The following is a 24,330-nucleotide window of genomic DNA, read 5'->3' on the forward strand; positions in this document are numbered from 1 at the left end:
ATGAACAAGTGTTTGCAAAGATGAAGAGAAAAAAAGAACTCTCATGCACTTTTAGTGGGAATGTAAATTGGTGCAATCACTGTGGAAAACAACATGGAGTATCCTCACAAAAAATAAAAATAGAAATAACATATGATCCAGTAATTTGATTACTGGGTATTTACCCAAAGAAAATGAAAACACTAATTCAAAAAGATACATGCACCCCTGTGTTTATTGTGACATTATTTACAATAGCCAAAGTAATGGAAGCAAGCCCAGTGTCCATCAATAGATGAATGGATAAGAAGATGTGGTATGTGTATAATGTATACACACAGCTAAAATGGATATATTACTCATAAAAAAGAATGAGATCTTACCAGTTACAACACATGGATAGATCTAGAGGATATGATGCTAAGTGAAATAAGTCAGCCAGAAAGACAAATAACAGATGATTTCACTTATATGAAGAATAAAAAAAAAAGTAGACAAACAAAAACAGCAGAGAATACAGAATACAAAGAATACAGAAATACAGAGAACAAACTTGTGGTTGCCAGAAAGGAGGTGAGGGGGTGTGTGAAATAGATATAGGAGGGTAAGAGGTACAAAGTTCCAGTTATAAAATAAATCAAGAAGATGAAAAGTACAGTGTAAGGGATATAGTCAATAATATTGTAATAATATTATTTGCTAAAAAAATAAGTGTGGTTTAGATTACAGTTCTTAGTATGTTTGTTCTATAACTATTCAAATCTTAAGCCATCAACCCTCTACCCTCACTCATTATAAGTTCACTTTCCTCTCTGGATATCATGATGTTCAAAAGCTCTTTTACTTTAGAAGATTTATATGCATTTGAAGTGTCATGAGACAAATATCTAGCAGGTTGTGTTTTCCTCTCTACCTGAAAAGATATATATGAGAAATTAATATAAAGTCTTTCTTTGATTTATAGGCATTTGCTGTATTATGAGGTTTAGAAACCACATGGTATTTTATTCATGAATATTACAGTGTAATGGACATTTGATGAAAAACTCGGATAGATAGATGATATATAGATGATAGATAGATAGATAGATAGATAGATAGATAGATAGATAGATAAGCAGTAGGAGAAAAGGAGCCTGTCTGGATGAGAGGTAGATGTATCATCAGGGATAAACATTTACAGCTTTTTATACAGTATCCTGTCCTAATTACCTTCATATCTGAGTTGCCTTAACACTTTCTCAAGGAATGAGAGGGAAAGAACACAAACAGCTTTCTGTCCATCTGCTTTATAAGTGCTATGGGTTCAGTGTTTATATGATGAAATCCTACCCCTTAAAGTGATGGTACTAGATGTGGGACCCTTAGGAAGTGATTAGGTCATGAGGGTAGTGTTCTAATGAATGGGAGTAGTGCTCTTATAGAAGAAACACCAGAGAGTTCTCTTGATCTTCTGTCATGTGAGGACACAGCAAGAAGATCTAGGAGCCAGGAAGCAATTGATCATAGACGCCCTAGCCTTCAGAACCATAAGAAAGAAATTTCTATTGTTGATAAGCCACCCAATCTATGGTATTCCAGCAGCCCAAACAGACTAAAACAATTAAGTAGAATCACAAATGTGATACCATGCTATTCATTATGCTACAAAAATCACCTATTTCTATTATCTCTTCACACTTTGTAGACAGTTTTGTTTTTCTGGTAGCCATTATTTCCCTGCATAACAAATTCAAATAATGATTTATTACTAAAGTGAAAATATATTATTTTTTAATGCTCTTGTTGAACTCCACAACAGTCTAGCCATAATTTTGATACATTAATCAAGAGTCTGGAAAAGTCACTGGGAAGACTTGAAAGTCTATTCAAAACACATATGAGCAAGAGATGTTCAATTTTCCTTTTTATTTGTTTTTTAATTTTTTTTTAATTTATTTATTTCAGAGAGAGAGAGACAGCAGGGGAGGGTCAGAGAGAGAGAGAGGGAGATACAGAATCTGAAGCAGGCTCTAGGCTCTGAGCTAGCTTGGAACCCTCGAGCCATGAGATTATGACCTGAGCCAAAGTCAGATGCTTAACTGACTGAGCCACCCAGGTGCCCCACAATTTTCCTTTTTAATACATTATACAATATGTTTATAAAATGACACCATTGAAGATATGCTTATTTTTATTTAGTACATCAGTAGCTTGTCTTACATGTTAAAAGACATTATGCTTCTCTTTTATAGTAATCATTAAACTTTCCATTCTCTAGGTATTAAAGAAATTATTCTATGTTATGTATTGAACCTTGCTTTCAGGTAATGATAAAAGACCACCTTGAGAAAGAAAAGAAAAACTGAAAGTAGATCAAAAATGAGGACAAGCCCAAGAGAAAAATAGTGGTTTAAGGATATCATAATTTACTAATTTAGACTTAGAAGTCAATAAAAGCTTAATGTCCTGGAAAGAGTCTTCAAACCTGTGTTTTACAGAGCCATGGTCTGCAATTTTTAAAGAGTTGACAGAATAGCACAACACTAGTTCTTTTGTAAGAAGAATAAGTAGTCAGAGGAAAAGGTAGAGGAAGGAATAAAAGAAAAGGAGAATCAAAATAGAATAAACTTCACTTTTAATAAGAATTCATGTTGTAGCTGTCCTATCCCAAATACCATGTTAATTGCTAAAATAGAAATAATTAAAAATATATGTTAAAATCTGATTTCTCAACAAATTCAAAGTATAGTGGAAGAAATTGATAAAGTAATTTTTATATTAATAATGATAATGAAGATAAGGAATTTTATACAGTAGGTACTGGAGTAAAAGATTTAGGAATGTCTTTAAAAAGACTACTCTAATGAACATGTGATTTATTATTTCCATTTGCATTTAAATATAATACCACATTTACAAGGATAAAGCTTGGGTTTAAGGTAATCATAAATAACTAAGAAAGATACAATGTCAATACAAGTTTAATGGCCTGGAGAGAGTCTTCTTACTTGTGAGTATGAAGCAATGTGTTACTTTTCAAGAGGTGACAAAGTGGCACAGTCATACTTTTTAATAATTAGAAAAAAATTCCTACACTTCCAGTATTAGGAAAATTTGAAATTATTTGGATGTTTGTTGTATAATTTTGGGATATGTTTGTGTGTATGCTTACATGACCATATGACAAAATATGAATTATAATATAGATTGAGAAAATGATCATTTATCTTTTAGTTTTATATTATCCCTTGACCCTTTTAAACAATATGTAGAAGTTGCATTTTTAAATTTTAAATATTTATTTAGTTTTGAGAGAGGGAGAGAGAGAGAGAGAAACAGGATGTGAGTGTGGGAGGGTCAGAGAGAGTAGGAGACAAAGAATATTAAGCAGGCTCCAGGCTCTGAACTGTCAGTACAGAGCCCAACACAGAGCTCAGACTCATGAACTGTGAGATCATGACCTGAGCCAAAGTCAGATGCTCAACCAAATGAGCCACCCAAGTGTCCCATAGAAATTACAATTTTAAAATCACATCATTTCATGTTTATTTCATTAGGGCATTTTTTGAACATGAACAAGATAAAGGGAATTTAACAATGAACTACCAGGTATCAATCACCACCTTTATTTCTGATCCCAAATTTATATTAACAAGAGTCATATCATTATTTCATTTTCTCTGTGATTATTTAAGTACACTCACGACATTTTAGTTTCCATGAAATCATTATTTACACCCCTTAATTTTAAAGATAATAAAATTCAACCCAAGAGACATAAAGTAATTTTATTTATCATCTGGCTAGCTAATGGCAGAGTTAGGAGTAGTATCTGATGTCAGTGCCTTATCTTGTCATTGTACAGTTGGGTTTTAGAAAGTTATAAGAAGAATGGAAGTTTCTTAGTGGGGAATGGTAGAGGAAAAGATGACATATCAATGAAAAATATGAAGGTCTCACTAAGCGCCCTGCAGCTATAGAGCTGAAAAACACTCAGAGTTATAGTTTTTAGGACTATCCCCTCATATTATTTCTACATGCAAATCTCAGTCCTGGAATTTACTTTCAGGAGAAATCAACCCGTGACAAAGCTGAACATTAGAAGTGTTTCTTGTCATCATTACAAGCCCGTATTAAGTTGAAGACTATGAATTTGTCCTGAAAACAATTTTAATGGTTATATGACTTTTTCCCTTCAATGACTGGCAGGACAAGTATAAAATAAGGAAGTAAATTACTGACTTAAGCCAAAATTGTGATATAAACTTGATTTCAGGATATTAAGTAAGTAGCACAGATGTTATTCTATAGATTTGATAGGAAATATGTGGCTTTCACAAATATCTGCATTCCTGTCACAGCAAGGACTTTATCCTTATATCACTGGTTCATGAAAATCAATTTGTAGGTTAGTAGGCTTCCATTTTTACTGAGTTCTCACAAGTGGTGATACTTGTCAGGATGTTATAGAAACCCTGGCAATAGGAAGACATGAAAATTAAAAAAAAAAAAACTAAACCTTTTATTAAAAAAAATAATAGAGTAAGGACAAAAGTCAGAAGGCAGTAGCCTATTGTTGACTATAAGGGTACACAAGAAACACCTGCAGACACTTGGCCATTTTCTACTTTGTTGACTTGTGAACCATTGCTAGAGCCAGAATAATAAGTTTCAATTAGGAGGTCTGTTTATACTTTATATGGCCATCCATATTTTTCTTACTGACTCAGAGATTGCACAGTTCAAGATACCATGAAGTAGCTAAGGAGAGATACAGTCTTGAAAGAGAACAGAGTATTAGGAGCCAGGGAATAGTACATATGATATTTTTTTTGTTAGCAGAATGGATCAACCCTGTGCAGTCCTTCTCCTCTCGGTTGTTAGCATTTGCTTTTCTACAAATGAAGTTTTCTTGTTTCAATGTCTTTAAACTTCATTCTGAAATATAAAAACAAATCACCACATCACCTATAACTCTTAAGAAATGATCGCAAAGTTGCAAAATATAAGGCTGATATACAAATTCAACTATTTGCCTACATTACCAGCAGTGAACAGTTGGAATTTGAAATTAAAAGCACAATACCATTTACATTAGTATCCACAATGTTAAATACTTAGCCATAAATCTAGCAAAACATATATAAGATCTTTGTGAGGAAAACTATTAAACCCTGAGAAACAAACCAAAGAACTAAAGAAATGGAAATCAATTCCATGTTCATGGTTAAGAAAACTCAGCATTGTCATGATGTTAGTTATTCCCAACTTGATCTATAGATTTAATACATTTCAAATCTATATCCCAGCAAGTGCTTTGTAGATATTGAAAAATTGATTCTAAATCTTATATGATGAGGCCAAAGATGCAGAATAGTCAATACAATATTGAAGAGGAACCAATTTAAAAGATTGACACTACTTGGCTTTAAGACTTACTGCAAAGATACAGGAATCGAGGTAATGTGGTATTGATGAAAGAATAGACAAAGAGATCAATTAAACAGACACTTGGAAATAGAGCCCAGAAATAGTCAACTGAGCTTTGACAAAGGAACAAAGATAGTCCTTTCAACAAATGATGCTGGAACAACTTGACATCCAAATGTAAAAGCATTAAAAAAAAAATGAATCTTGGGTTTGGCAATGACTATTTCGATACAACACCAAAGTCATGATCCATGAAAGAAATAACTGATGTGTTGGACTTTATCAAAATATTAAAAAGTTCTGTGAAAGATATTGTTAAGAGGATCAGAAAATTAACTTCAGATTGACAGAAATTATTTTCAAAAGACATATCTGATAAAGTATTATATTCCAAAATGTACAAAAAATACTTAAAACTCAACAGTAATAATACAGTTTGATTTAAAAATAGTGAGGAAGATATGCAAATGAGAAATAAGCATGAAAAGATTTTATGCATCATCTGTCATTAGGGAATTGCAAATTAAAACAATGAGATAACACCACACACCTGTTCAAATAGCTGAACTCTTAAATACTGCCAAGATCAAATACTGGTGAGGATATACAGCAACAGGAACTCTCATTCATTCCTTATGGGAATGCAAAATGGTACACCACTTTGGAAAACAATGTTACAGTTTCTTAAACTAAATATACTCTTATGACATGATCCAACAACTATTCTTCCAAATGATTTGAAAACTTATGTCCACACAAAAGCCTGCACATGGATATGGATGGCAGCTTTTTCAGTTACAAAATCTTGGAAGCAACCGTGATATCCTCCAGGAGGTGAATGGATAAACTATTGTATATCTAGAAATGATATTATTGAACACTGAAAAGAAATGAGCTATAAAACTAAAAAAAAAAGAAAAAGAAAAAGAAAAAAAAAACGGGCAGGAACCTTAAATAAATACTAAGTGAAAGAAGCCAATCTGAAAGGCAACTTGGTATATAATTTTGACTACATGACATTTTGGAAAAGACAAAATAATGGAGAGTTAAAAAACAAAAACAAAAACAGTGGTTTCCCTGAGATGGGAAAGCAAAGAGAGATGAAAGAACACAGGATTTTTAGGGCAATGAAACTGTTCTGTATGGTAATATACAGGTGGATACATGCCATGATACATTTGTCAAAACCCATTGAAAGTTCACTACCAAGAGGGGCATCTGAATTGCTCAGTTGGTTGAGCTTCTGACTTTGACTCAGGTCATGATCTCCCAGCTCATAGGTTCAGGCCCTGCATCAGGCTCTCTGCTGTCAGCAAGCAGAGAGCCCACTTTGGATCCTCTGTGCCACTTTCTCTCTGCCCCTCCCCTGCTCATTCTCTCTCTCTTTCTCAAAATAAATACACTTAAAAAAATGTTCATTACCAAGAGAGAACCCCATATAAAATAAGGACTTTGGGTGATAATGATGTGTCACTGTAGGTTTATTGATTTTAACAAATGTATCTCTCTGTAACAGGTGGTTGATAGTGGGGAGAATATGTATGTGTGGGAACTCTGTACTTTCTGCACAATTTTGCTATGAACCTGAAACTGCTCAAATAATAAAGCCTATTAAAAACATAAAAATTGGGTATTAATAATTAATTACTTAAATACCATTTATTCTGGCATAGCTTTTTCTATACCCTGAGAGCGAAATAATAACAGTATAATTGACAACAACTTTAGAAGTCAAAGCATCAATTAACATTCAAGTGCAAACATCTGAATCATGCCCAGCACTATTAAGAAGCAAAAATGTCAGTGGGTTAAAATCATTTAAGAACTAAATGGTAAAAGGGCGCCTGGGTGGCTTGTCTCAAGGCTCTGTGTGCTGACTGCGTAGAGCCTGCTTGAGATTGTCTGTCTCCCTCTCTCTCTGCCCCTCTACTGCTCACACTCTCTCTGTCTGTCTCAAAATAAATAATATTGAAAAACAAAAACAAAGTGGTAGACCATGCACAGATTTTAGTATCTTGCAGCAGGTTATATGTCAGTAAAAATCAGTGGTTTCACCAGTGGTGTTAGTCTACTTTGTGATTGGCACATTTGTGAAGAGGCAGCATGGAGTGATGGGTCAGCAGGTATGGTGTAGAGTTTGCCTAAAACTGTTTGGATGCCTATTCTGCTGCTCCTGCCTAAGAGACAGTATACTTCCCTGTGAAATGAAGACAAACCAATTTTTTTCAAATTAATACCTGTTGTGAAAATGTTTGAAGTGGTTTGTACATAAGATGCAGAATGAATTTATAATTTTTATTAGGATTATGGAAATGGTGGTGGAGGTGCAGCGAACTATGAAAAATAGGCTGCAGGAGGGAATGCACTTCCTTAATCACAGTTTAAAAACTAGCAACTCATAGTCTCAGTGCAATTTGATCTCTCACACAAAGTGTTGATTTAGCTTGAAAACTGGGAGATTTGGCAACACTAGCTGTGAATTCTCTGATAGTCACAATGAACTAGAACCTGGTGACAACTATTCCCTTTAGATAAGCTGAGACTGTCCTGTCTGCTTAAATCTCCATGTGGTCTTTTTCACTCCTCCCTAGTCTCTGCAGCCAATTGTATTTGAAATCCCCAACCTAGAACAAATTAAACTGCATAGAATAAATCCAATCTTAAGTAATACACTATATTTTATAACACTATCAATGATAATCATACTTAAAACTATTTAATGTCTTTATTTACAATGTAGTAAGCTCATAATCCAACGTGAAGTGTGTCACTAAAACTTGGTATCTGCTTAAACATGGAACTAAATTTTAGTTTTGAGGTTTTGTCTCATCCTTTCAGATCAAAGTAAATAACTTTACTTTGATAAAAAGCCCTTCTGGACAAATTCTTGCTTGTCTAATACGTTGGCAAAATGCAAATAAGAAAAGAGGAAGCAAATTGGATAGTTTCCAGTTTAAGTCCTTGAGTGTTATTGCAGACACTTAGAGTATCAGTACATTCAGCTATGCCTTGGATCCTTTCCTACAATGTTTTTTGTTGAACCTAATCCTGGAGATCAGCAGTAGCTGTTTATGTAAACCTATAACCATAGCACTGTCAATTATATGAATCCATATGAGTGCATCAGGCGAATTTTTTTTTTAAAGAAACTTTCAATGGAATTGATAAGGTTACCCTCTAGGATTTATGTATTATACTTTACTGAAATTGAATCAAAACCAGAGAAATTATGTTTTTAATAAATGTATTTGTAATTTTTCTTATCTTTTCTAACCCCAGTCCTTAAACATGTTTCATATGTGTGTATATACATATATAGCATGTATATATGTATATATCTCTCTATATCTTATCCCAATAGAAATATTTCTTATGTAGAATGGTATTACCTATATAAAGTTTTAAACAAATGTGTTAAAATTCAACACTGTAAATTCTTTACAAAAACCAGAGCATGTAATCAAAAAAGACAAAGAATCCCATTTGTATCAAGGTCAAAGGAAACAGCTAAACAAGGAGACAAATTTTGCAAAACTCCTTTCTGGAAATTAATGCAAATAACAATGAAATTTAAGTCATATATGTAGTAATCTATTTTGTTCAGAAGTATTTTGAATATATTCTTTCTGCCATTTTTTACAAAGTCTATTCGTTCTGCATTTTATTCAATGAGAAAAAAAATATTGAAACACTATTCCAGAATGAGTGCTATTATATTTTCAATATCTTACCATGACTCTAGCAGATATTTTATTTGAATAATACTAATTTTGGAGTACAATTGGGAAAAGAAAGACAAAAATTTCTAAAATATTGATATTGTTTCCAAAAGAAGATGGGTTGAATGAAACTGGATAAATATACCCCACTTAGCAATAAATAATCTCATGGAAAAATTCCCAAGATAGTACTACTGGAGGGAAAACACAACTTCAATTCAAATTCAGTGTAAATCAACACTTTGACATAACCTACTAAAACTTTGTAACACAAACTTAATTTCATAAATACAATTAAAGTGTTGAAATATAAAACAATAGACAAGCCTACCCTGCGTTGGTCATATAGATTTGGTATTTATGACTCAGTTTAGCTGTCAGATTTTAAGAAAACTATAGTATGGTATTACAGTGAAGAGCCTGAACTCTTACCAGAAAAGCTTCCTAACAGTTTTCTCATTCATATGAGGATTTTATTTTATTTTTTAAATGTTTTATTTATTTCTAGGAGAGAGAGAGAGAGACAGCGTGAGCAGGGGAGGGTCAGAGAGAGAGGGAGTCACAGACCGAAACAGGCTCCAGGCTCTGAGCTGGCAGTCAGCACAGAGCCCGACGCGGGGCTCGAACCCACGAACCGCGAGATCATGACCCAAGCGAAAGTCGGACGCTCAACCGACTAAGCCACCCAGGCGCCCCTCATATGAGGATTTTAAAAGAAAGTAATATACTGGGCTATTGGGACAATTAAACAATATAGTAGAATTGAAGTTCCTAGGGCTATATTTTGTACACATGAGTTAGCTATTTAGTTACACATAAAAATAAAACAAACATATACACACAAAATGCCAAGTATCTATACTGATCAGAGGGTTGGCATGTTAAGACGATTATGTTTCAGTGGAACACACACACACACACACACACACACACACTTCATTCTATGAATAGTAGATCAGGGGTACGCCCAGGTGGCTCCTAGTAATTTGGGTGTCCAATTCTTGATTTAGGCTCAGTTCATGATCTCAGGGTCTTGGCATTGAGCCTGGTACTTTGTGCTAAGTGTGGAGGCTGCTTAAGATTTTCTCTCTACCTTTGTCCCTCTCTCCTGATCACAGGCTCTCTGTGTCTCTCAAAAAAAAAAAAAAAAGTAGGTCATGTTTAAAAAACATCCTCACCTCCTACATTGTTGGTGGGAATGTAAACTGGTGCAACGCCTCTGGAAAACAGTGTGTAGGTTCCTCAAAAAATTAACAATAGAACTCCCCTATGACCCAGCAATAGCCCTGCTAGGAATTTACCTAAGGGATACAGGAGTGCTGATGCATTGGGGCACATGTACCCCAATGTTCATAGCGGCACTCTCAACAATAGCTAAATCATGGAAAGAACCTAAATGTCCATCAACTGATGAATGGATCAAGAAGATGTGGTTTATCTATACAATGGAATACTACATGGCAATGAGAAACAATGAAATCTGACCATGTGTAGCAACATGGATGGAACTCGAGGGTGTTATGCTGAGCGAAATAAGTCAGGCAGAGAAAAACAAATAACATACATTTTCACTCATAAGTGGAACAGAAGAAACTTAACAGAGGACATGAGGGAAGAGAAAGGGAAAAAATAGTTGGGGAGAGGGAGGGAGGCAAACCATGAGAGACACTTGAATACTGAGAACAAACTGAGGGCTGATGAGAGAGGGGGAGATGGGAAAGGGGGTGATGGGCATGGAAGAGGGCACTTGTTGGGATGAGCACTGGGTGTTATATGGAAACCAACTTGACAATAAACTATGAAAGAAAAATAAATAAATAAATCTTCAGATGATCAAAACAAGAAAAGGAAAGAAATGTCCTCTTATTTAGCTGAATGACTAGATGGGTGTTGGATGTGCAATATGGTTCCAGGTCTGGTCCCAGAAGTGGAAACCAATACAACACGTGAAGGATAGAGAAGAGCTATGGAGGTAAGGAAGAAAGATGGGAGTAAAAAGAACAAGAAACGAGATGGCAGTGGCTGGTTAGTATGTTGGATGTTACTAACAGTGAGACATCCCTTCTGGGGTTGAGAACAAAGATGTTTCCTATAAAATGTCTCTTCAGAGATACATGACTCTTTTGAATGCTCAAAAATGTTCAAAAAATATTTCATATGTGGATAACGTGAATTATGTTTGAAGTTGATAACCTTGGAAAGAGTCTGTGCATTTAGTTTGAATGAATGCAAGGTCAGTGTTAAAGAAAGTATTGTAAGACATGGCGTAAAGATTAAATTTGTATCTGAGACGGTGCCTGGGAAAAATCACTGAAATCTTCAGCTTTATGACATGTGTTTTTCTCAGAAATTGGCTTGGATTAGTCATAGGAAAGAGTGAGAAGATGTTAAACTTCTAGAAAAGACAATTGAGAAAAGACAAGAGAGAATGTGTCTTCATTGTTTGAAATCGTGGCCTGGGATAGTGGGATTTGATTTGTGTAGCTAAAGACCACAGAACTCAGACAATTTGGAAAAAGTTTGTGATGCATGCTTTTAGTCAGTGAAGTAGAAAGTTATAAATACAATGTATCTACCTCTAAATATGTTACTTGATGAAGTAGTGAATCCTTTATCCTACACAGGTCTGAGAGAAAAATAAACTGACAACTTCCTATAATTACTAGAAAAAAAAATGATGCTTAGGTTTGGTAGGAAATTTAGACTAGAAGATCTCCATGGACCATCCTTTTCAACACTGATAAAATTCCAAAAGGTAAAATATTTTTTAATTACATTTTTGGTGTACACACACACACACACACGTAAAATGACATTGAAATTTTGACTTACAGTTTTTATTGTTCTTTTCCTCTAGAGACACATAATTTTATGGATTAAACAATAATCTGATAGTTTAGAAACAGAAAACAGTAAGAAACAGATGGCCTGAATGTATTATGTGGTTAGGGAGATGTTTCACTATAGCTTTTTTGGCATAGTATAAAGTTATACTAATTCCACCTAGCCAAGGCAGATTTTCAGTTGGGGAACAAACCTCTAAAAGAGGTTGAGAAAGGCATTATTTTTATACCAGCACAAATAGATGGATTTATGACTAATTGCACCACAAATACCAAGGAAAAGAAACACCTGAAGACTCTGCAACTCTGAAAATATCTTCAGGTTCTAACTATAGTTTTATAATGATTGTAGTGGTCATTTTTCCTGACAACATAGAGTGTGCTATACTAGAGTTGTCAAAAATTTTTAATGCAAGAGAAGGGTAATTTTTGCATTCTTGGAAGATAATGAAGTGATGACTAAATTATACACTAGACAAATAAGTACAAACAAACTATACCAATTTGTAAGTAAATATTTATATTAAGTTGGGAAATAGAATAATAGCCAAAATAATTATTATTAATATTAGTGTAATGAAATCAGATATGGAACATTTTATTTATTTTTTAATGTTTTATTTCTGAGAGAGAGAGAGAGAGAGAGAGTGAGTGAGCAGGGGAGGGTCAGAGAGAGAGGGAGATACAGAATCTGAAGCAGGCTCCAGGCTCTGAGCTAGCTGTCAGCACAGAGCCCGATGCCGGGCTCGAACCCACGAACCGCGAGATCATGACCTGAGCCGAAGTCGGACGCTCAACCGACTGAGCCACACAGGCGCCCCATCAGATATGGAACATTTTGGAAAGTGCAGTGAAATATTTTTATCTTGTACTTGGTAGAAACATGATCTAAAATTTCCACCTATAAATAAATATGAAAGTGTACTACATTATTTCTTCCATTTTCTTTGATTTCACTGAGAAATAATCCTTCCGAGAAACAACATTGACAGTGATGGAAACTGTGAGAAAAATAATCATCTGAAATCTTGCAAATATTGGGCAGAGATTTCTACAAACATAAGCATGCACATGCAGGCTAACACACATATGTGCACACACACAAGCACACACACACATACAAGTCTTACTCCACTTAAGAAATAGCTTCTTTTTTCTTACTGATCCCACACTCACTCATTTTTAGGAAGACACGTTTGCCTCCTTGCTGTTCTTTGAACAACCCAGGCACTTAACCAGCCTTTGCTGCCTTTATCTGTCATACTTCTACCCATGCTCCCAGCTTCAATATTCTCAAGACTCACATTCTTATTTTGTTCGAATATTATCTCAAATCTCACTTTTTTAAATTTACATTTTATTTTGGAATAATTTTAGTTTTACAGAAAACTTGCAAAAATAATACAGAGTTCCTATGTACCACTGAGCTAATTTTAGTTTTCCCTGATCGTATAGTACCATGTGTAGTATATCTTTTTTATTTGTACAGTGAAAATTATAAACACTAAATTGAGTGGTTGTGGTGTGTGTGTGTGTGTGTGTGTGTGTGTGTTTGGAGAACTGGTTGTTAAAATTTGGCAACAAATCACTTAATATCACTGAACCCTTGCATATTTAGCACCACAGTCATTTTTGCTTTTCTGTTTTGAAACTGTACTTTTCTTTTTACTCTAAATATATTTTTTCTTGTAATTTTAGAAGAATCATTAATTTAAAGATATGACTATTGATAAATACTTTTGTTTGATTTTATAGCATGAGAGAAATAATGAAACGTAACTTCAGAATATATTTTACTGTTTGAATATTCAGGTTTGAATTAAACTAGAAATTGATTAGTCATCGCTGATAAACTTTCATGGAATTTAGAAAATGTGAAAAATTTATCTCTTTGATGTACTTCCCCATTTCAGGTAACTTTTAAAAGACCGTAAAACAATAACAGCTAAGTATTAATGCTCATCTTACTGCTGGAGATATGGACCATGTGAAAAGTTGTAGGGAACATAGCTATCTGAAAGTATTTTATTTTCCTAATTTATTTTACAAAATTCTTTTTAAGAATTTTAAGTATATATTATTATTATTATATCTATATTATTTTTATATGTACTGTAATGCCATAAAAAGTAAAGGTTTCTTCTGCTTCAAAAAACAAAACAAAAAACCAAAATAAATAAATAAAAGGAAAATAGGAAAATATAAAATATTTCTTATTTTGGTTAATGAGAGCTTACTTTGGCTCATTGCCTAATTTTTATTAATGTTGGACTGATTGCTTTTTTGCCCCTGACTACTTTAATGATTATTACTTAAATAGTTCTATCCTGGTTTTACTAACCCTTTAAATATAAATCTCCTCTGAAAATTAAATTTTATTTTGAGATTTCATATTATTCAGATCAATTATACATTAAGAGTGGATTGAATGTAGGCAGAAGTGTCAAGGTTGGAAGCAAAGGATGAAAAAATTAAATACTTAAAAAATCCCCCTATTATCTAAACACATGCTGTTTTGTACACGTGAAAGCCCAGGTTATTTGTTGAATATTTTAATATCCAAACAACATTAGGACATTGCTAATTCCCTTGTGTTTATCACTGTTGAATCTACACTCTTGTTTGAAGCATGCATATTTTGAGTTTTGATACCCAATATAGAATGGCAGGTGACAGAGTTAGTACTCAGAACCCTGCTGTGTTCTATGGAAAAAGTAAGAGCCTTGAGGCTGCCTCCACTTTATTCCTCAGCTTAAGAGTCTGCAAAATTGTCTTTAAAGGTCCAGACAGTAAATAATGTAAGCTTTGCAGCCGTATAGTCTCTGCTCAACTTTTTGAAACCACTGTTTTGGCACCAAAGCAGCCACAGACAAAGCCGCACACAAGCCATTCATGACACATGAAGAAATGAGTGGGGCTGTGTTCCAGTAAACGTTTACTTACAAAACAAGTATTTCAATTTGTTCCTCTAGTTGTAGTTTGCCAACACCATCACTATCTCCTCTATATTCCACCCCCGTGTTATGAACAAAGAGGCAAGTCCATGTCTTCCCAGATACCACACTGAGCCAAGAGACTGATGCATTTCTGACAAGAGATGCCAAGATTAATCTTATTTCCAGGGGGTTGAGAGGAGAAACACTCTACTGACCAATCTGTACTAAGGAAAACAACTAAAATAGTTTTTTCTTAAAATTCATGTTATTATTTTTAAAATTCAAGCCTGGTAATAACCAAAGCTGTAATATTTGTTTTTATTCTAATGTAAGTAATAATATCAAATTGTCAAAAATCAATTTATTATGTTGTCATATGTAATATCAGTTTATCAAAAATGGTTTTGTTTTAAAGTTGTAGCAGTTGTTTCATAATGGCTGAAGTGCGCATTAACTTTCTTCCTTCCACAATGTATCTCTTCATTCTCCTCTATAAAAGACTACTAATTAGCAGGATTATTCCAAATTCTTCAGTCATGTAAAATAGACTTGCTGAAAATAGCATATGTTTTATAGCTCTCTAATGCTTATCATGTACAAAACACTGGAAACATTATGAACAATGATTTCAAAGATATGTTCTATTACAACCTTCATATCTATTGGAGAGGACACAGGGTGCTGAGGGTGTTGATGTGGCCTCTCTGAGATTAGTGATGACACAAGTCTATCATTCAAGCAAGACTTCCTGTTTTCAGAATTAATGTTTTGTAATGATATAAAAAGTTTAATAAACATTTATTAATTTATTATTTGTATTAAAAAAGGACCAAAAAAACAAAAGAAATGAAACTCTTCCTCAGTAGATTAGATTATGATTGAGATGGCCCTCTTAAACCATGTAAATAAAAAGTTGAAATAATAAAGAAACAAAAAGGTGTTTAGCGAGTCAATATATCCTCTCTGGGGACATTTTCCCTTATCAACTAGTCAGAGAACCTTCTGTCCTTATTTTAGTTTTGAGTTTGGCAACATCTGTGCTATTTTTCTTCCATGACCGAAAAGAGCTACAAAACGTGGTGTCACGTAAACCATTGTTCCCTAGAGTAAGGCTGGAGACTACATAATGAGACTAGTCAAGCCATAAGAATATATTTCATTGTATTTACTTTTAGGATGTGTGTAGACTTTTAGGGCAGTAATTTGCATTCTGAAACCACGAAACTTTAAAAGGAAAAGCTGCTCTTTATTACTATTGTGTTTGCTCAGAAATGTGGGGTATTGTGTTATAAGGAAACCATTTTTTTATTGTCATTTTTTTAATTAGATGTCTTTCTAGATGCATCAAATAGATGTGTATGCATTATCCACAAATTTTCCCCAACTCTCACAGGGAAACAAAAAAGGAGATAATTTCGTTTTTGGACTTGGTTGATTCACATTCTTTCTAGAACATGACATTTATGATCAGTATATGAGAACTTGAAAAATAGGACCCAGTTCCACCACACTTATCCATTGGAGGCAGAATTTCATTGTAAATATAATCAGTCAACTCTCTTTATTCATGGATTCCATATTTGCAAATTTGCCTACTCAATAAATTGTATTTGTAATCCCCAAATGAATACTCATGACACTTCCATGGTCATTTATAGACATAAGTGGAGAAGCAAGAAATTGGAGTTGCCTCACACACATGTTCCCAGCTGAGGTTACTATCTTCTTTTTTTTCTGTTTTTAACTTTTTTAGTTTCCTGTCGTATTGTAAATTTGTGTTCTTTCTGTGATCTATTTAATGACACATTTTTACATTTTTTATGCTTTTTGTTTGTGGTTCTGCTGTTTAAAATGACACACAAGCGTAGTGTTGAAGTGGGTCTCCTGATCCTAAGTACAAGCAGGCTGTGATGTGCCTTAGGAAAAAAATACATGTATTAGATAAGCTTGCGTCAGGCAGCAGTTATAATGCATTTGACTTCTATTGAGTTCAGTGAGTTCAATGTGAATGAATCAATGATGTGTATTAAATAAAGTGTCTTTAAACAGAAACACATAAAACAACTTATTTAATGATCAGTTGCTGAAGATGTGACCAGAGACACACAGGAACTTAATCCTGTATTTTTCTTAGGAGCAATGATTCAGTACTAATTGAGAATTTGCAGCCACTTTATAGAATATAACTACCATAAATTATGAGAATTGACTGTATTGTGAAGTAATTAATGTAGTGAGATTTGTCTCACCCTAAAGAAATTTTGTGGAGAACTATTAATTATCACCAAAGCTCTTATAACATTAAGTGATACTCTTCATTTGAACAAAACACACATATGTATAATCAAAATTAAAAAGTGATAATAATGATATATATTATAAAACCACTGTAAAATTGTAATTTGGATAACTGTCTGTTAGCCAAGGCATTCCTAAAAGTCTGGCTCATTTTGGGAATACTTGTTTTTCATAATCAATATTAGTTTTGTGTACTCTAGTTGATAAAACATTCAATTATTAAGATTATTCAGCTCAGTTAAAAACTGTGAAACATGTAATAGAAAAGTGAGAAAAAAGGTTAACAACAGTCTAAATCTTCAGGTCATTTGTATTTGAAATATAATAAACTATAATTTATATATATCAAAAAACTTATTGTATTTATAATATTAAACTATGTCTTTTAATAAGGAGGATAAAAATAGCTAACATGTATTGAGTACTTGTTATGAAAGAGATGTTTTTCCTTGTTCTTCATATATATTATTACATTTGGTACAGTAACCACTGTATTAAGTAAATTATGTTAGTGTCCCAAATATACATACAAGACTGCTGGGGGCCAAATCGATTAACAAGCTCAAAGTCACACAGCTGGCAAGGAAGAGACCCAAATCAAAAGTGATAGTCCTAACCACAGCCAGGAAATGAAGACATAGAACAGATAATACGTTTTACCTTATGATATTTTATCAGTATGAAAATGTCCCATTTTCAAATCTGTTCTGCTCATATCATATATGATATTATGCAAATATTATATCTATCATATATAATATACATATATATGCTTTTATGATACTCATTCTCAGTAAACAATCCCCACCTTCAATTCAACAAAGAAAAGCAAAGAAAATAATTATTTCCTGTCCACCCTCACCGATTGTTTCCCCTTTAGAATATTTATACTTTGAAATGTTAGATGTAAACTAGGCTAAGAGTATAGGATATTTCAAAATAAAATGTGTCATACACTTTTTTAGGGAAATAATTCTGTAGGTTGCAGGATGGCTATTGAATAAGTAATTTAAAGAAAAAAAGCATATTATCAGCTCCAGAAAAGAACTCCCATGAAGTTGGCACATACATGGGCACCATTAAGTTAAGCAAAACTGATGACAAAGCAAGTTTTTCTTGGAATGAAAACACCAAAACTACGGTGTCCAGATGTTGTACTCTGTTCTTTGTAAAATTCTCAGATAAATTTGGTGTTGGTGTTGTTTGTTTAATATGCTCTAGACATCATTTTAATAAAGTCAGTTTTATTCCTGTTTTTCTTGTTCCCAGTAAGTGTGAGATTTCTCCCTCATTTTATTTGAGGCAAGATTTCCACACAACCCCAACCCCACTGGGGATCTTTCCAATTTTTCAAGGAAATCAGTTTTTTGACACTCTCTTTTATCAATTCAGTGGGACCTTTAGTTCAAATATTACTGCCGTTCTTTTATTTCAGTTAAAATTGTTCAGAGAAGACCAAGGCAGATGATCAAATGGAATTCTTCCTAGGGGAATCACAGTAAAACAAATGTATTTGTTTCGGGATTTGTGACAAGGAACAGATTCTGTTTATAAATACAGATTATGCCATAGGTATTAGTGACACTCTGTCACATCACATCACACAGTTGCCACTGAATAATTTTAAAGTGTCTGATTCCCATTCCTTCTGTGACTGTTTTATAAGCTGAAGATGATCATCTTTACTACACTGAAATAAAATTCACAGCAAAACATGAATTCCATCCATCCCTTAGTCATGTCCACCCCTGTTTAGCCTGGGGTATCTGAAGTGACATAAAGGGCTGAGATTTCCTTTCACCTTCAAAGAAAACACATTTCATCTGCTCCCTTCCGTGTGTGTGTGTGTGTGTGTGTGTGTGTTTTGGTTTTGGTTTTTTGTTCTCTGTAGTAGGAGAATCTATCTTAAAACACTAACCGATTTATTACCTTCTGTAAAGTTTTGTGGTGAATTAGGCACAGCTGAAATCAATGGAAAGTCTTTCCTATAAGACTTTTCAGGGTTTGATTCTCCACACATGGAATTTGCCAGGAAATCTCAATTATGGTTTGAGCTCTGCTGGAGGGCAGAGCCCTCCAGAGCCTGTGATTCCCTGTGGGGAGAATCTCTTGCAACACGGATGAAGACCCTCCCTGCTACAGTGGTTCTGGAGTAACTCAGAGGATAGAGAGACGACATGGTATCAAGAGCCTCTGTCCAGATATGTAGAAGAGGGATTTGGCAGCCACTGCCAGCTCTTAATTAGAAGCAGGTGCACTGGATCTTTCACCAACAGCTCAATGTCTACCCTTCTTTACATTTTCATGGCATGTCAGTGTTTGACCATTAGACAAAAATGCAGATATCTGACAATAACAGAAGGGACGGTGAAGTCAGGAGAAAAGGTGATTCCCAGGAATAAAGTCTTAGATTCAAAAACACATATAATGGAGTTGCTTTTTGAGTTCATATAAATTATTAATTTGTACGAGGGAGATAAATTACCCATAATTGTACTAAGTAAGCAGATTTCATAGACAATGAACACATTCAAGTCTGAAATAGTCATTGGCAAAACTCATGGAAAGAATATACAGATGTTGTTACTTGTTCTCAAACACTGGCAGACATGGTTTTATAAAGAGTGGTTAAGCATGTGGATTCAGGAGCCAGGTGGCCTGGGTGCAAGTCCTGACCCCACGACTTACTACTTGTGTGATCATGCGCATGTCACTTCAACTTTTGGGTCTCAGAATATTCATTTGCAAATTTGGAAATATTCTAACACTTGCCTCATGGAATTGCTGTGAGGATTAAGTGAGTTTTAACAGACCTAAAGTGCTTAGATGACTGCTTGGCATAATGTAAGTGGGATGTGTGTTATCTATTGTTTGTTGTTGTTGTTATCTTTGATATTAATGATATTAACCATCATGGCCTTGCTGGTCACTTCATCTTAGAAACATTTATTTTTGGGGTGCTGGGTGGCTTAGTTTGTTAAGTGTCCGACTCTTAGATTTTGTCCCTAGTCATGAGCTCCCAGTTTGTGAGTTTGAGCCCTGCATCAGGCTCCGTGCTGTCAGTGTGGTTCCTGCTTGGGATTCTCTTTCTTTCCGCCCCTCCCCAGCTCACTTCTCTCTCCTAAAGGAAATTAAAAACAAATATTTTTTTAAAAAAAAGAAATATTTATTTTCAGAAACTGATATCTAAACCACCACGTTTCTAATTTTCCTGTTTCACTGTTTTTTTTTTTTTCACTATCCTTTAGTGGCTCTTTTTCATCTTGTTGAAGTGTCTCTAACATTGGATTCCCCAGAGCCTCTAAATTCTGGGTGTGCCTGAGGGATCATTCTTTGGACCTATTTTCTATTTATACTTACTCCTTTGGTAATATCATTTTGATTCATAACTTTAAGTTCCCTCAATATGTTGACAACTCCCAAATATATATTACCAGCTCATACTTATTTCTGAAATTCCAGGCAATTGCTTATTTAAATATCTCTACTGGAATCTGCACAATGCAGGAGCAAAAACAGGTTTTATAGGACCTTAAACTTATATAATTTGCTGGGGGGGATTGATAATATTAGAATAATACAATGTTATATTATAAGACAATATTATAAATAATACAAAGTCATAAATACAAAACTAAGCAAAAAAGTGATTTTTCCTCCACATGTGCTATAGAGATTCACACCACTTTTTCCTGTGATGTCTTTTGGCCTTTTACCATAAGTGCTCATACTTTATTGGTTCCTGTCAGCAATTTGACTCTTCCTCCTCACTTAGAACACTCTGCAACCCTCAAATACACCAGTCTTCACTGAATTGAAATCTTTACAAGAGAGGTGCTAGAGCTTACTCCCAACTCACAGCTCAATGGTAAATCTGCTTCAGCAGAGGGATAATTAAACTGATTCTAATATATTCCTCCCTTCCCATGTTTAGAGAAATTGGGAACCTATACATATATATTATGGATATCCCCCTGAAGCCAGAGTTCTGGATGACTTTTTTTTCTTCTTTTTGTTTTTTTCCTGATAAGTAGATGTCTTTGTGCCAGCCTTGGAAGAGAAAACTGGCATGAAGGTCATTTTCTTGGGAGCCTTGACTGTGGCTTCTGGCAATCTAGGTCAGGTAACAGAAGGCTCTCCTATACTGCTTTCCAATGTCCACTCTCAAGTATTGTGGATGAGAAGAAGCAGTGGTCACAGAAGGGACTTGTTTACCTGACTCTTAAAGGCTGGATCACAGATTGATGCATCTGTTTTTCCGCTTTCTGGTGAGGACAGGGAGCTAGTGTGACAGTGAGAGAAGAGTTATTGTTGATATCTGAGCTCTGGGTCCAGAAAACTATCGAGAAAATACTGGTGTACTGGGGCAAGAGAAGGGTTTCAGACACACTTGCTGAATGTGAGTCTAGAGAATTTTTGTTTTTGTTTTTTTGTTTTGTTTTGTTTTGTTTTTGTTTTTTGGTGTTTGTTCTTGGTTTTTTTGTTTTGCTTTGTTTTGCTTTCCAGATAGAACCAGTGGAGAATGCAAGATATCAGTAAGAGAGCATAGTTGGGAAGGACCTAGTGAGCCAAGTAAAGTTCTTATGTCTCAACATTCTGAAGGAGGAACAGGAATATTCCATTTGCCTGAGTGTGAACATGAATGGATCTGAAAAACCCACTGTCCTTCCCAAGGTGTTGCATGGACCAGCCATAACAAAAATGACTCTCATTCTTAAGAGAAACCCATAAGCAGTTGAAAGAGAGTGCCAAATCCAAAGGAGTCCTGAGGTTGGCAATAAGAGACAATTTAGCAGTAAACTGTGTAGACCACATAAGAATGAAGAGTACTCAGCATAAACCAGCTAGAAAGATGATGTCCCAGACAAAATAGCCCTTTATAATTTTACTAGGTATACAAGGAGAAGTAAAAATTTTTATCCATGGAAAGATTTGTAAACCGAGATTTCAAAAAGCTTTACTCATAATAGGCAAACACTGGAAAAAAACTTAAATGCCCTAAAATAATGGATAAGCAATGCTTTATGTTCCCAGTTTATATGAAAAAGTCCTCAGCTGGGGCAATGTTGTTTGCCTGGAAGAGAGCAGTAAAATGGAGAGATATCTTTTACTGTCATAATTTGGGCAGATCGTAGAATAGTGATAGAGGCTAGAGGTGTTGTTAAAGATCCTACAATGCACAGGACATTCCCTTTATAACAAAAAATTACTCAGTGCAAAATGTCATAGAGTCATTGTTGAGGAACTCTGTATATGAAGAGCAGAAATCTGAACATCAGAAACTGACAATTCTGACTTTCTCAGAAATACAGATATTTAATGTATCTTTTCTTAGTGTCCCAGTTTTACTGAGTAGGTGATCAAGCTTTCTCTATTTGCTTCGAGCTCGAAAGCTGATTTCTGCATTTTTGCAAATGAAAAATTCACTAACTCTCTCGGGAAAATAGATTTTCTTTCTATATGAAAAAATAAATCCTTCCCAACTCCTAAATACTTTGTTCATCTTCTCATTAACTACGTAATATTATTGCACATATCTGGAATTCCAACCAGTCAATTTTGTGCTTCTGTTTCAAATGAGTGAATATTTTTGATAATTATTTACACTACACCAGACAACAGAAGAAAACAACATGCCATTTTTTATTTGCCAGCTTGGATTTTAATTACATCATTTCATTTTTAAGTTTTTCTTTTGAATGCTAAATAATGTCCCATCAGCTCTACTTTTTATTTTTTAAGATCTTAGTTTTCTCATGTCAACATTTTAGTTTTACATTTATATCATCAATGTCTAAAGTACTAAAATACAGTGACTAGTCAGAGTTATTGTAATGTCAGCAATGGCCTGTATCGAATTGCTTTGCAGAAGAAACTAAGGAGTTTACACTGCAAAAATATATATCCACCAAAATGTTTGAAATAGAAAGTTAATGGACCAAACATCTATGTAAGAGTATAGAAAAATGAATAATGATGTTCACACAAAACCATAGTTGATAGTGCTTCATAAAATTAGTTATCTTATTAAAATAACTCATTTCATCATGAACTGGTTACTTTGTGATCTCTGGATCCTTTTCACTTATATATATTGAATGTTGTTACTTCGGTCTTATAGCTATCAAATATGAAAGCATTTCAGAAAGAAGAATATTACATATGTATCCCATGCAAGCCTACCTTTGAAACATAACCAATAGGTTTTATTTAAAAAGGTGTTTATAAATGCAGATTTAGAGAAATAACAACCAACACCACAGAAACACATATAATTTTAAGACAAGGTTATAAAGAAAAAACTATATGCCAACAAATTGGACAACTCAGAAGAAATGGATAAATTTTTAGAAACATGTAAATTACCAAAACTGAAATACAAAGAAATAGAAAACTTGTACAGATTGATAACCAGCAAAGAAATTGAATTAGTAATGAAAAACTCCCAACAAACAAAAGTACAGGACCATATGGCTTCACATGTGAATTTACCATTTAAAGGAGACTTAATACCTATTCTTCTTAAACTATTCCAAAAAATATAAAAGGAGGGAAAACTTCCAAACTCATTCTATAAAGCCAGCATTATCCTGATAACATAACCAGATAAACACCACTAAAAAAGAGAGCTACAGGCCAATATCCCTGATGACTATAGGTGCAAAAATCCTCAACAAAATATTAGCAAACTGAATTCAACAATACATTGAAAAAATGTTTACCATGATCAAGTGGGATTTATTCCTTGGTTACAAGAGTGACTCAATATTCACAAATCAATCAGTGTGATACCTTATATCAATAAAAGAAGGATAAGAACCATAAGATCATTTCAGTACATGCAAGAAAAGCATTTGACAAAGTACAACATCCATTTGTGATTAAAAAAAACAACAACAACTCAACAAAGTAGGCTTAGAGGAAACATACCTCAACATAATAAAGGCCGTATATGGGGGCGCCTGGGTGGCTTAGTCGGTTAAGCGTCCGACTTTCGCTCAGGTCATGATCTCGCGGTTCGTGGGTTCGAGCCCCGCGTCGGGCTCTGTGCTGACTGCCAGCTCAGAACCTGGAGCCTGTTTCAGTCTGTGACTCCCTCTCTCTCTGACCCTCCCCTGCTCATGCTGTCTCGCTCTCTGTCTC

General features: G+C 34.3%; 1 long non-coding RNA gene across 1 annotated transcript; it reads right to left on the bottom strand.

The window, feature by feature from the left end:
* Positions 1-3,490: 3,490 nt before the first annotated feature.
* LOC144218294 (uncharacterized) lies at positions 3,491-24,330 on the bottom strand. Its single transcript, XR_013331102.1, has 2 exons — positions 24,118-24,330; positions 3,491-4,899 (listed from the first exon to the last, which is right to left on the bottom strand). It is a non-coding gene; the product is annotated as an uncharacterized LOC144218294 (long non-coding RNA).

This window comes from Crocuta crocuta, unplaced genomic scaffold (assembly GCF_008692635.1).
Source record: "Crocuta crocuta isolate KB4526 unplaced genomic scaffold, BGI_CrCroc_1.0 scaffold79, whole genome shotgun sequence".
Lineage (NCBI taxonomy): Eukaryota > Metazoa > Chordata > Mammalia > Carnivora > Hyaenidae > Crocuta > Crocuta crocuta.